General features: G+C 47.8%; 1 long non-coding RNA gene across 1 annotated transcript; it reads left to right on the top strand.

The window, feature by feature from the left end:
- The first annotated feature begins 6276 nt into the window (after positions 1-6276).
- Positions 6277-13085, top strand: LOC144169066 (uncharacterized). Its single transcript, XR_013322353.1, has 2 exons — positions 6277-6900; positions 12865-13085. It is a non-coding gene; the product is annotated as an uncharacterized LOC144169066 (long non-coding RNA).
- The last annotated feature ends 1587 nt before the right edge of the window (positions 13086-14672 follow it).

Here is a 14672-nt window from a genome sequence, read left to right as displayed (position 1 = left end):
AAGCGGTAGCGGTGGTCAAAGAAAAGGCACGTGGTTATGCTAGTGTGGCCTCCCGTCAAGATGCTGGCAGCGAAAAGTCAATTTCTAACATGATAAATACTTCGGTAGTCAACTCCATGACTTCTATTGTACAGCCACTGGTAAGTTCCTTGTCCGAGTGTATGAGTCAAATGCAAGCTATGACTCAGAAAATGGCAGAGTTCCTCGGGCTTTCCTCTTCCGCCTGCAGGCGTTGCATCATCACTGAATAGTCTCGGCCTAGGAGCAGCCGCGTCATCTTCCACAACGTTGGCCCATTTGGCCCCATTACCGCCTACGAATGCACTCCAGGGGACCCCTGGGGGTTTCGAGCCACCTCCTCATGCACACATGTCATCTCCTTCTGATGAAAAGGCGGCAGCCAATGAGGTAGAAGGACAGTTTCCTTTGCATCCAGATATGCCGTCCGCCAGGGTTGAGGATTCGGACGAGATGGAGGTAGGCCAGTCCACCTCACTGGCACAAAAGCGCAGGCTGTCCCCCGAGGAGGAGGCCAGTAAAGTTCCCAAACCAAAGAATAATAAAAATAATAAAAATACAAAAAATTTGGCACAGTCTACCAATCAGCCTCATGACATACTACAACAGGCCATATCATCAGCGCAGCTTGGCTAACAATGGCAAGTATACGAGTACTCCAATGGAATTGCCGCTCAGTTTTCTCTGCTTCTCCTGATCTTAATTGGCTTGTGGCTCAATACCACCCTGATGTTATCCTACTTCAAGAAACTTCGCTTTCTCCCCAGAAATCATTTTTTATTCCAAATTTCCGCTCCTTTCGTTTGGACAGGCAAGGTAGAGGTGGAGGGTTATTGATTTTAGTATCGCTAAAATTCTGCCATAGTGCACACATGTCCATTGTTTCACTTTCATCTGAGAGTGAAATTCTTGCACTTGACTTTGAATTGCCAGTAAATGTTTCATTCTCCCTTGTAAATGCATACTTCCCATGTGGGGTGACATCGACCGGTTCACTAGATGCAGCGTTGGCTGCTTGTAAAAGTCACGCCATATTAGCAGGGGATTTCAATTCCCATCATGTTGACTGGGGATTCCGTACTGATGCTTGCGGAAGGCGCTTATGGGATTGGGCTAGCGACCACTCTCTCTCCTGTATGAACTCCAGAGTTGCTACATACCTACGCGACCAAAGTAAGTCGGCATTAGACTTGGCGTTTGCAGAACCGGGTCTGGTTACTGCTTGGTCTACGGTAGACTGTGCAACATCTAGCGATCATCTACCCGTGGTTTTTGATATCAGTGTAAGGAAAAACGTTATCCGCAGGCCACGCTCCTTTGTAAATATGCCTCGGTTTGGAAACCTTATGCGTTCACCCCTGCCTTCGATACCCACTCAAGATAATGAATGTAGCGCCAAGTAGCTAGTATCATTGATACAGGATTCGGCCACGCGAGCTAAATTTCCTATTACTTCGGTCCAAGGGAAGCCTTGCAGCCCATGGTGGAATGATGAATGTACGAGGGACTACCGTCGAAGAAAAGCAGCGTGGAAAAAATTGCGGTATAATCAGTGTCCTAGTAATTGGAGCAACTTTAAGTATTTTCGCGCTGTGTTTAAACGTACAGTTTCACGGGCAAAAGAGATTTACAACACAAACCGATTCTCTATTCTCTCAGAAGCTTGTAATAGGCGGGCGCTCTTCAGCTTCTTGCGGATAAGGAAAAACGGCGTTACTGCATCAAACCTTGACTCCTTCATTCATACGCCAACTGCCTTAAAAATTCTTCTTGAAATATTGGCTTTAGGACTGCAGGCTCAGTTCACATCTCAATATTCTGTACTGGCCCCCCAGGTGACTGACTCTCCTGTACTGAGCTCGGCTGTAAATTTTGAGGAGGTTACAAGGGGTGAGTTATATGACGCGTGTTGCAGCGTGTACCTGATGCAGCACCAGGCCCAGATGGAATTACAGTTCCAATGATAAAGGTCTTGTTCAGTGAGTCACCCGAAGACCTCCTGCATATTGTCAACCACTCTTTGTGTGCCTCCTGGATCCCTTTGGATTGGCGGCTGTCTAAAATTATCCCCTTGCCTAAGAAACCCGGATTAGGATATGCACTGGATAACATAAGACCGATAAGCTTAACGTCTAACCTTGTCAAAATTATTGAAAGGATTTTATTGGCCAGAATTGAGAAGTTTTTAACCAGTTCTAACATATTGAGCCCTCGGCAGGTGAGATTTAGGCCAGGCTGTTCGATATGGTCGGCGCACATAGACCTAGAGAGCCGCCTTTATCTGGCTCGACGTTCTAAAGAGGTCGCATCACTGGTGACATTGGATGTGGCCAAAGCGTACGATTGCGTTGAACATGGCATACATTTAGAAAAGATGGTGCGCTTATCTTTCCCGGAATATATTATTTCCTGGGTCGGGTTGTTTTTAACAGGCCGCAAATTCTTTATTGCCCAGCACGGAGTCACGTCTTCGAGTTACAGTCAATCGTGAGGTCTACCACAAGGATCCGTCCTGTCTCCGGTGTTATTTAATGTGTTGCTGAGCGAGGTGCCAGTTATGGCGGGAATTCAATCATTTGTATGCTGATAATTTAGCCTTTTTTGCATCGTCAAGGAATATACATTCTTTGCACCAGTCCCTGCAGCTGTACCTCTCGATCTTAGGATCGTGGCTAGACGGGCTCTGCCTATCCTTAAATGTCGGAAAGTGTGCCCTCCTGGCATTCCCGGTTCAAGACCCTGTTTCCATTTGTCTGACATACCGACAGAAAATAATTTCACAAGTTACTTCCCTGAAATATCTAGGTGTGATATATGAGAGCAATCTAAACTGGCGTCCTCATATTGATTATACTGCGGCCAAAGCGGGGAGAACGGTTTCACTGTTAAAAATATTTTGCAACAAGAAGTCGGGTATGCGTATAGAGACATTCCCCTCATGCTCTACCGCCTATACGTTCGACCTATTCTAGAATTCGGATCCATCCTTTTTTCAAGTTATCCGTTTTATAAGCTACGTCCATTGATTACACTAGAACGACAAGCTTTGCGCTTGTGTTTGGGTTTACCGAAGTACGTCCCTATTCGGGTATTGTACTGGGAGGCTCGCATCCTTCCCCTAATTCCCCGATTCAAAGTGTTGACAGTAGAGGCATACCTTCGTGTAATGGAATTGCCTATTTCAAGGTCGCAAATGGTCTTCGTTCACTCCCCAACGCCTTTTTTCGCTCAGCCATGGCCCAGGTACAAACGCCCACAGGTGGTGTTTGTACAGTCTCTATTAGCCCCATTAAACGTCAACATTCTCTCGATTCCTTCCTTTGAACCTCGAAATGCGATGGTGGAAATTGATTTTGATAATATTTTCCCCTCCAATCCCAATTATTTGCAGGAGAAGACTATATCTGGTCTTCTAATCACCCATTTAGAGAAGTTTCCAACCCATGTGGTCGTAGCCACAGATGCGTCTGTTCAGGAAAGAAAGGCTGGTATTGGTATCTTTTCACCTGCACGTGACTGGGCATTTTCTTTGCGGCTACCCAATTTCACAACAATATTCTTGGCAGAATTTTTGGCGATTGCCCTTGCTATTAGAAAACTCAATGAAGACAATTCGAAACTGATTATTGTGACGGACGCGCTTTCAGTCTGCTCCACCCTATCTAATCCAAGATTTACCCCTCTAAGCCGAACGCTCTCGATGCTCCTACCACCCTATGTACAAGAAATCCGCCTGGTCTGGGTTCCAGGACACAGGGGTATCCATATTAATGAAACCGCTGATTATCTGGCAGGTGTGGCATTGAATGGACCGCTGGTTGATGCTGTGCCCCCCTGGCCCATAGCCCAAGTTGTTGCATCCCGGTTTCGCAGGTATAGCTCGTTGGACAGCCTGCACCCAGACAGTATCTCTGGATGCCCCGAAATTGAGCACCTCCGGTATGCGTGGAAGAGTGATGTTGTGCAGTCGCGATTGTGCGAGGTCACATTGACCAGCTTTCGCTGCCGAGTGCCCAATTTGAATTTCTACCTTCACCGTGCACGCATAGCGCATTCGGCCCAATGCGAGTTTTGTCAAGAGGAGGAGACAATCGAACATTTCTTGCTGTCTTGCCGGCGGTTCTCCTCTATCCGAAATCGATTCCTGGAGGTTCCCCTCCGGCGCCTGGGTCTTTCCTTGTCTGTATCGAATTTACTGTCATTTGGGGCATCGGGTTTAGGTTTCTGCCACGGGGATGTTTGTCGCGCCCTTCACGCTTTTATTTCACAATCCGGTCGCTTACCCTGTTAAAAGACACTTCGTACTTTCTTTCTCTGGTACGAGTAGTATCTGTTTTTACTTCAGTATGTTATAGTTTTTTTTATTTCCCCCTCAAAATTGCCAACATCACTTCCATCACACTCCACAGCTCTATTTTACCCTTAGTTTGAATTCTTGACCAGTTTCCCCAATCTGACTTGGCCAATCCCCCAGAGTGGGTACGCGCCACTGATTTTTGGTTCCAACCAACCAACCATTTACGAAGCAGCTATGACCTCCTGGGACAGGCTGTGTGTTACCCACTTCTTCATCGTGAGTGGTTAATAAGCAGGGTGATACGCGAAAGAGTCCGTTTTTCTTCTCGTGGCAATATGTCATCCTGATAAGGACCCTTTCATCAGTGGCGTTTGGCATACACGCATCACACGTTCAAGCCAGTTATTTCAAGCTTCACTCAGGCTGCGCTAACGTGGCTGCGCGTCGGAAATCTATGCAGCCATAAGAGACACCGGGTGCTGCCTAAATTATTACTGAATTGTTTACCGTTCTTACCTAGAAAAATTCCTACAGCTATAGTCTATGGTGTTATTGTCTCTCGACCAAAATGCAATGATAGCGACACCAGAAATTTTTCTTGCGACTTCTTCCTTGAAAAAGGAGAACTTAAATCGAGGTGCGGCAACAATCAGGGCCTTACCGCACAGTGGAAAATTTAGTGTGATCATTTTTTCCCGGATTGGTAATTCGGGATACCTTCGCACATATTTATTCGTGAAAGAACACGTTTTTACGACGGGTGAAAGCAAATATGAAATGAAACTGTTACGAGGCCATGAAGATTATCTCTAAATTCACGAGCATGTAGTTGTGAATTTAGCAAGGAGAGACAAATTAATGAACGGTCGAAACCCGTAACACACAAATCTTTGCGCAGCTAAATCTTAGTGCAGCTTCAAATTGACGGGTATACGTTGAATTTTTAAAAATAAATGCAGGGTGTCCCAGCTATCATGCACCAAGATTTAAAAAAAAGAGCAACTGCGTTACTCGAAGAACACCTAGTGCACAATGTTTCCAGTACCGTGGAGAATCGGACAGTATTTTTTTTGTTAATGAGGCTTAACTAATTAATTGTAATTAATTATCTAACTTGAGAATTACTGTCCTAATCACTGAAGTGTCAATGAGGAACTTGTAGGTACCCACGAGGGGCATCTAACTGCGGTATTTTCACCGACGAACTAATTGCCTACTCATTTATTCTGACTGACAAACAAAACCCGCGAAATATGAAAAATACCACGTGACGGCGCTTCCGCGCGCATTGTAAAGCAGCGTCCCCAAATAAGATGAATAAAAGCAACTGCTTCCCCTGTCACCTGCCCGAAGAGACAGCGCACCACCTTGATAATGGCATGCATGGAAGGAGCAGCAATAGCAAGATTTGCGGGGCGCGTGTGCAGATAAGGCACAAACTCGGTCGCAATTTCTTCTTTCTTTCTTTTGTTTATTTCATTCTGGCTAACTCGGAGTCAGCCTGTTTAAGGGCGTTGCTTTACGATGCGCGCGGAGGCGCCGTCACGTGGTATTTTTCATATTTCGCGGGTTTTCTTTATCAGTCAGAATAAATGAGTACGCAATTAGTTCGCCGCTGAAAGTACCGCAGTTAGATGCCCCTCGTGGTACCTACAAGTGCCTCATAGTTTAGTGATTAGGACAGTACGTCTCGAGTTAGATAATTAATTACAATTAATTAGTTAAGAAAAATGCTGCCCTCCTCTCCACAGTACTGCAAACATTATGCACTGGGTTTTCTTCGAGTTACGCCATTACTCTTTTTTTTTAAATCTTGGTGCATGATAGCTGGGACACCCTGTATATCTACCATCTAAGTAGCTTGCACGGCTTGCCACTGGTGTCATTGTAGCTGCCATGTTTGCTAACCGAATGCATGGCGAAGGCGAACTGATATGGAAAGCGCCGCGAAACATGGAGGGTTGGGGTGGCGCGTCATCGCGTCGGAGTTCGCGTACGCTATCCCTTAGCCAGGGCAACTCGATCTGCCCTTTTGGTGCGGAGATGCAGTGGCCCTGATAACACCCTCTAAGCCTTACCGGCCTCCCGCGGGGATTCCTCGCCGTTACGGGGATTCCCCGGCCGCTCCGGCGCTCCCGGCGACAACGTTATCGACGTCAGCGCCGGCGCCGCGCCAACACCCTGTAAGGTGAAAAGGCCCGAGTACTCCCCTCGCCAAAGGACCGGCTAGTAGGCAATTTCCGCACATCGATCCTGTGGTATCTACAGGTAGCTGCTGCTATCTTGGACGGCAGCCATCATAGCAGTGCTATCTCACTGCTGGCGTGACGTCGTCATCCTAATGCGAAGGCCTGCATACGGGTCGGTGCTGGAGATATCCTCTCACATTTCTTTCACACTCCTTCCGCATTCAGTGTCCACGCGAAACCCGTGCGGTTAACAGCGCTGTGTCAGCTCCCTTTTCTGCATCTCTCAAGAATTTGAAAGGCGAACTACCATGGTCCGAGAGACCGTTGAGAAAACGCTGGGAATCGCAGCGGCAGTGGGCACTGTCGCTGCAATGGGGTTGTTACTCCTGAAGTGGGGTGAGTGTTTCAATTATGTACCTTTACCTTTCATTGACGCCAAAATTAGCCGCTATGCTTCAAGCCGGGGAATGTTGCATTTGCGTAATTTCTGAATTCCCTCGCGGATAAGACTCTCACAAAATAGCGCCAACGAAGTTTTAAAGAGACACGTTAACATATCTCTTTTCTCTAGCTATTCTCTTTCTGGCTGCTTCAGTATTTTTGATTGATTGTAGGGTTTAGCGCGCCGACGCAACGCAGGCGATGAGGCGCGCCGTAGTGGAGGGCTCCGGATTAATTTTGACCCCCCGGATCTTTAACGTGCGCCGAAATCTCGTATATCCCGTGCATTGCCGGCGTCACCGTTTCTCGGCGTGCAAATAATATAGTAACGTTCTGCCTCACAGCCTCCTCACGCTCCAACGAGAAATAAATTCGTATTTCAAATCAAAGCAAAATCCTGCACGTGTTACTAAAAAGCATTAATTCCAGAATCTGCATTACATACCTAAAGGACGAGAAGTTTTTGCACTCATACAGTTTCATGCTAATTTACACATCAGTATCATAGATCAGTATGAACCTGGGTTTCCTACCCTGTACGTGACGGCACGCTCGCCGAAGCGCGGCTCGCCTAGACATCAGCACCAGCTTTCCCCCTAGGCCCTAGCGTACATTGTAAGGTTTGGCCGTGGAGGGCCGTGGTTGGGATTTCGTTTTTGTACTGCTTGCGCCCGCCACGACGAAAGTGCGGATAAGTTGTCACCCGCCGAAGGGGCTCTGAACGTTTCCGCCCTGTTGCGACCGGGCGGGGGCACCCTATCCTTTCTCCGTGGCCTCCAACATACGATGGGTAGCGTGTATGATGCGAGCGGCCAGCCGGTGTTGCAGCCGTGAAGAGAAGTCCAGAGCAGTAGGATAACGTAACTGTTTACTTCATGGCGAGAGGTGAGCCGAAGCCAAAAAAACATACAATGCCCTGACGGGCGAGGTTACAATACAGGACACGAGCAGAGCGACCGCATGGATTCGCTGCTCCGACAGGAATGATTATCAGCGTTTTGTGCTGCTTCTTTTATACCCAAAAAACGCCCGCAAGAGTAACACGCCACGAAATCACAGACACGCACACACTCTGTCCCTAGTTAGTGAGTCACCCATGGCTTCGTCCCACATGGCGTCCGAGAGGGGGGGAGAGAGTGTCCTTGAAAGGTGCCGGGGTCGCGCTATCAACTGCTGATCGTGCCGATAGCGAAACGTCTGAGCCGGGAAGGTCAGGGCGGGATTCTCCGACACGCAGGTGCCTGAAGGGTGTGGCGCTGGTAGCCGCCGGAGGCACATTGCAAAGCGAGGTGACTGACCCGGCATGGCGAGACACGGGTCTAGGCCCACTCGTCACAAGTCCACTCGTCGTAGGCCAACTCGTCACAGGTAAACTGGTCAGGAATGCCAACTCGTCACAGGGCATTTCGTACGAGGAATTCTCGTATCACCGGAATATTCGTCACACGGAAAACTCGCATTAGGAGCTTGTTTTCTAAAACGATGTTTCCGCCTGCTATATATACGTCGCCCATTTCAAAATGATGTAGGTGAGCGAGTGTTCTATCAAAGTTTTTAACGCAGGAAGTTAGGTAAATATGCTGCCATACCGAGGTATATTAAAATGATAATGCCTGCAAATTTGTATTACATGGCATGCAAAAAAAGTAAACAAATTGTTATAAATGACGCAGTGAACAGGTGTACATGAAATAAAAAAAAATGTTTATTGCATTCGTTTTGTACTATTTGTACTATGCACCGTTTGCTCGTTGTGTAGGCGTCTTCAACGCTGGGTTGCGACGTTGTTCACTTCATCAGTACCGGAAGCGGATGTTGCCGGCAATATTCCGAAGCGTATTGACTGTGGCTCGGCATTCGTGATCAGCCAGGATTCTTGCGATGCGATCGTTGATATCTTGGTATTTGCGAGCGAGCCGTGGGGGGTGCCGTCCGACGATGACTACTACCACCACCGTGAAAAGCGACAACGGAACAGGTTAACAAAAGGCCCCACAAGATTTTTTGGCTTGGGCTCGCCCGAATATGTATTCAGTGCAGTGAAATAAAGATTAATATTATTTAACAAACAATTGCTCGCCGCGGTAGCGCAGCTGGATATGACGCCGTGCTGTTGAGCCCAAGGAAGCGCGTTCGGTTCCCGGCCGCGGCGGACGCTTTTCTGATGGAGGCGAAAAGCGAAAACCTCCGTGTGTTCGAGATTTCGACGCACGCATATTAAACATCCCCAGGTGGTCAAAATGATTTCGGAGCCTTCCACTACGGTGCGCCTCGTCACTTGTGTATCGTCGGCGGGTTAAAACCCCACAATCAATCAAATCAACAAATAAACAATTTCAATGCGATGCCTAATGCAATGCCTGGTAGTGTGTCCTTCAGTGTTTACATATTAAGAAATCCTCCAGCTTAGCTATGGTTCAAGCCTTGCGCGAGTTGGTGCAAGCTTCGCCAATTTTTGTTATTTTTTTTTATTCGCAGACTGAAAGTGGGGGTGCGGGTTGTATGCAAGGGCAGGTTATACGCGCGAAAATACGGACGTACACCACCTCAACACTGCTGACGATCAGCACTTGAAGAATTGCAAATCGCGCTGACCTCTCCCCCCCTCCCCGGCAAAAGAAAAAAAACAGCTTTTTATGCACACCTGCTGCTCACACAGACCTCCGCACGCCCTCCTAAACAGCCGTAACGAATTTACCATTGTAGAAACCAGCCTCAGACTGGCTTTAAACGCCAATTTCCGGTCAGGGCTTCTAGGCTTTTGTTCACACGGCCGCGGTGTAATGAAATCCATGTGACGAGAAGGCACCTGGCACGAGAGTTCCTATCTCGAGATGGCACTGTACGAAAAGGCCGGTGTGACGAGTTGGCCTACGACGAGTTTTCCGGTGACGAGTGGGCTTGTGACGAGTGGGCTCGTTCCCCGAGACACGAAGTACGATTCACCGACACGTGGGCGCACATGGTCGATTCCCACGTGGTCGCTGATGCGGAAAAACACGTGTTGCTGGCCGATTCGTAACAGCCCCAAGACGCAAATGTGTCAAGGGGGGGGGGGCGTAAGCATCTCCTCTGAAGGGGCTGCTTACAATAGAGAGTTTGAGCACAACGTCTAGCGTATGCCAACGCTGCACACGGGTTACCGGGCAGCGCGTTACCAGGTCCTGACTGCGCATGCGCGCGCGGGGAGGGCGAGGGGGTCGCCCCTCAGCGGAACGAACGCGCGGGCTCGGTCAGGCATAGGCGACCGTGTCTGCTGAACGAATGCGCACCTGCCCTGTAAGGTCCCTGCGCCCGACACCGTAGCGTTAGCGTACGCTGGCCGCTATGCTAAACTCCCTAATCACGTCGTCTGGAGGCGAGGCGTGCACGGAAGCGAGCAAAGCCGGGTCCGCCCTGGGAAATAAGATGCGGATCTCTTTGAGTTTGGGGTGGCGACCACACGTGGGTACGTGGGTATATAGAATGTTGAATTTGTGTTAAAAAACAGACGCCACGTTTTTTTTTTACATGAATTGCATTTATTGTACCGTTTTCCTACGGAGAAATCCACTTAACGTTTGTACTGAAAGTGATTGAGATTTTGGTTTCTTTCTCTGAACGTGCGGCAGAGAAAAGTAACCGCACTTGCTGACCGCGCCGGCGGCATCTCGTTGTGTTGTTCCTCCCTTTGTTCCCCTTCCATCTCAGGAATCACGCTTGGCCACGTATTTTCTCGGCTCGCGTGTGTGTTGTACAGCTTGTCGACACATATTTATCGTCGTAGTTGCTGTACTGACGCTTACAGGCCAGAAAAGAAATACCTGCGGCACGATGGCCATAAAACCGGCCAACGTCTGCCGGTTTTAGGTACAGACCGGCAACGAGCCCGCTGTTTAAAAAACCGGCCGGGCCGGTCCGAAACCGCGGTCAGGTGGCAACCCTAGTTGCTCGCAAAATTGACTAGAAGACTGATGCTGCAACCACGTGTTCCCGTGGAAAATATGGGAAGAGTACAGGTTTCCAAATTATAATTATTTCGTATACCCGACAGCCCAAAAATACGTATACATTGGAGAAGATCGACGATAAAAGTGTGTTTGTGTATGGCATGCGTAAAACAAAACCCGGCGTAACAATAAGAAAGTGAAATAAGGTGCACATTCTTCAGTCTCGCGTTTGTTTTTTATTGCGAAGCTGTCTATGGCAAGGATGAGATTCTATGGCGCCCGCGCGGAAAGACGCAATGTGGGAAAGCCAGCTTGCAGAGTCCAAGCTTACACCAATGGGCCTTCATATTGTTAAGTGGCGGCAAAACGACGAGGCGAACCATGATGGATGAAAAGATGATTTAATGGACATCAGCCATCTTGACGCGAGCACGGCTATGTTATGTCACACCACGTGCTCTACCTTCTTTGAAGGTGGGCAAGCATGGTGCTATGCGTAATAGTCCACTTATTTGTCTTTTCCTCGTAACAATATTTAGATACAAGACGGCTTACCGTATTTTCGTGCCTATAACCCGCACCAAAAATGTGAAAATTTCAGTGGCAAAGTATGGGTGCGGATATTACGCGGTGTTATTCCTTTAGTGCAGCTTCACGGCAATGCGCGTTGTGCCGTGAAGCTCCTACGCAGTAACACTGACGAAGCCTTTCATGGCAGCGATTGCGTAAAACATACAAGGACAAGGAAGAAAAGAGAAGGCCGAGCGCACTCTAACAACTGAATTTTATTAATGAATTGTGACTTTCGCCTTGCAGTCAGTGTATTCTACTTGCTAAATATACGCTTTTTCTGTCTACATAGTATGCGATGTGTTGCTTGAGCAGTAGCTTTGGTGTAGCCTTTCCTGTATCAAATGTACGTGCGGGCAATACGCGAGGATTTTTTTTTTTCCGGCGGGCTCAAAGTGAGGGTGCGGATTATATGCAGGGGCGGGTTATACGCACGAATATACGGTATGTTGCCCCTAAAAAAATGTCTTCCCGGCAATTCGTTTGCGTTTAGAACTGGAGCCTGCTTGGGAAAATCAGTGTAAGCTTGGCCTTCGTAAGATGGCTTTCCCACATTGAATGTTGCACAGTGAAGCCTATTATAAAAAAAATTCAGTGCCATTCGACTTAGTGAAGGATAACCAGCAAAGGTGGCCGCAGTATAAGGAGTGCACGAAAGAAGACACGTTTGTAATTTCCGATTGAGCATGCTCCCTAGCCAATTAGATGAATGAAACTTGTATGGACTAGAGTTGTATTCTAGTGGACAAACACGGGGTTGTCTGTTTTCCTCCCACATCGTAGGCACCTGCTGTTTGTGTAACACGTACACCAACCTTTAAGCGCCCGACCATGGGGGGCACAGCAGTCAGGTCGCATTGGGACATGAGATCCTCCATGCTGAAATATGCCAACAGCGCAACGAGCAGCATGTGACGCCTGACCGCGCGTGCACGCCCCTACACCCATCCCCCATTCGTGCATGCATAAATTTGGGCGACTGGTAATGTACGCGCGTGCTTAGACGTGAAAGACAACAGCTAAAAATTTCCGTTCTACGCGATTTTGCTGGCGGATCCATGATATGTGGAAACCAAGACATTAACATATTTGCTGTAAAATGCAGTGGGACTGGGGCCCGATAACAGAGATGCGAGTAGAACTGTTGACGGCGTGCCGATGCTAATGTGGCGCGTAAGCGGCGAGCGAGAACCGACTATGCATATTGTGAGTCGGGGAATGTTGCAGAGCGCGGTCGGCGTCAGTGTGCCTAGTTGAAAGACCTGAAGGTCGCATATGCCAGGTTCCGAAGAGACTTTCTTGCTCGTCATTTTAGCAGTTCAAAGAAAATAACAAAAGCGTGAAAACGTGCATGGATGGTTGTTCCATGCCGGCACTTGACATTTTAATACTGAGTATTTCTCGCCTTGCTCGTGCGCAGTTTTTCCCAAGGATGATGGAGCTGACAAGGACCCCAAATACCAAGAAAGGAAACGTCGCAGGGTCTGAAGACTCTCCAAGTGATATGGCCGTATGATCTTCAGCAGCGTCAGTGTGTCTGGCAAGAATCAAACCTGATGGAACGGCCATATCAGATGCACGTCTTTGCACTCTTGAGCGCTTGTAAAACAAAATAAAAAGCGCGTGTATTTTTTCACCATCGATCGACAGCATTGTCTTTCATTGCTTAGATGATCTGACAAATATTGTAAATAAGATGGATCCAAAGCCAGTTTTACGCCTGTGAAATCTGCTGAAACAGCAGAAGTGGCTATGGCACGCTATCCGGCCACCTCACGCAAGTGTGCAGGGGGGCTCACAACGTACGCCGCTCGCCGCGGTATGTACAAACTCGAAGCTGAGCCACGGAGATCTGGTTGTTTATCGGTGCATATATGTGGAAAAGTAGTGCGCCGCGTGCCCCGGTGCATAATTTAAACCAAGGTCGCTCACTGGACGGCCGTCGCACCGTCTCGGGTGCACTTCTGGGCCCGCTGTAAAGGCCTGAAGGTGGCGGGCCGGTAATGGGTACGGCCGGTAATGGGTAGGAGTACGGCCCCTCACGATCGTGGACGGCACCCTTTCGTTCGACTACGGCAGTGGTATTTGGCGAATTATAGCCTATAGGCACGCTCGCAACGGCATTATAGCCGTGGTGCACCAACTCTTTCTCGCAGGACGAATTAATAAAGGTCATTTCTCTCTCTCTCTCTCTCTCTCTCTCTCTCTCTCTCTCTCTCTCTCTCTCAAAGCTCACCTATCGAGGTCTGGTAGTTTATATCTCTGCACGTGTGCCACGGATCTTGCACTGGACTGCTGTCCGGGCGGTGGCGGCATCTGTTGGCTCACATTGGTACCTTCGCCTCGCGTCACAGGCGCCGCCTTCGCCTGGCGTGACAAGCATCACAGCCAGATTATGCGAGCCCCAAACAGCTCCGCTGTTAGCACATTTTATTTCGTGTTTGTACACAAAACATGGTTCGCAGTTAAGGGGAGACGCTGGTCTTAAAAGGCAGGTTTAGCTTATCGTTACCGTGTTTGCATTACCGTTTACCGTACCGGAAGCCGCTGGCGAAAGTTAAGCCTGTGCCGGTAAGTTAACCGTTCGCGGTAACTCTCGCGCTGCGCAGTCGACTCCCGCAAACACGGTAAACGGTAACGTAAACACGGTAACGATATGCTAAAACTAAATGAACCTTTTTATTAATTGGTCTGTGATAATGAAAATCACTGTGCATATGTGTTTTGTCTTCCTCATTTCAAATATGTAATTAGTTTTCAAGTGGCATAATTATTTTTTGAGTTATCAAGAAAATACTGGATCCCAATTACGTAATTTCTTACGGGCCGTTAAGGGGATTTTTGTCCAATTTAAAAAAAAAATATATGGTATGGATGTGTGGCTTAAGACCTTCCATGCATGCTGGTGCTATTTATATTCCTGTAAAGATAGTTGATTGGATAAAATTAGTCTAATTATGTCAAGTACAGTTAAAAAAACTTAATGAGCTCATATTATTTTTCATAACATTTATTTGAGGCACACTGAGCCAATTAAAATAGCATCATGCAGCTCATTTTATCCTGTATTCAACGCTATAAAGTTTGTAAAAATTCTTTGAAAAAAAAAAAAAAAACCTAACCCCTGTAATAGGTATATATGCAAAAAAAAAGGAAGCTGAGGAAATTGCAGTTGAATTAGATTTACAATTGAAAGAAAACATTTATGATGTAGCTCGCATTTCGCTC

The sequence above is a fragment of the Haemaphysalis longicornis genome, unplaced genomic scaffold, assembly GCF_048455015.1.
Source record: "Haemaphysalis longicornis isolate Haplotype H1 unplaced genomic scaffold, Haemaphysalis longicornis Haplotype H1 scaffold_2, whole genome shotgun sequence".
NCBI classification, from domain to species: Eukaryota; Metazoa; Arthropoda; class Arachnida; order Ixodida; family Ixodidae; genus Haemaphysalis; species Haemaphysalis longicornis.
This window is presented reverse-complemented; position numbering and strand designations above follow the sequence as displayed.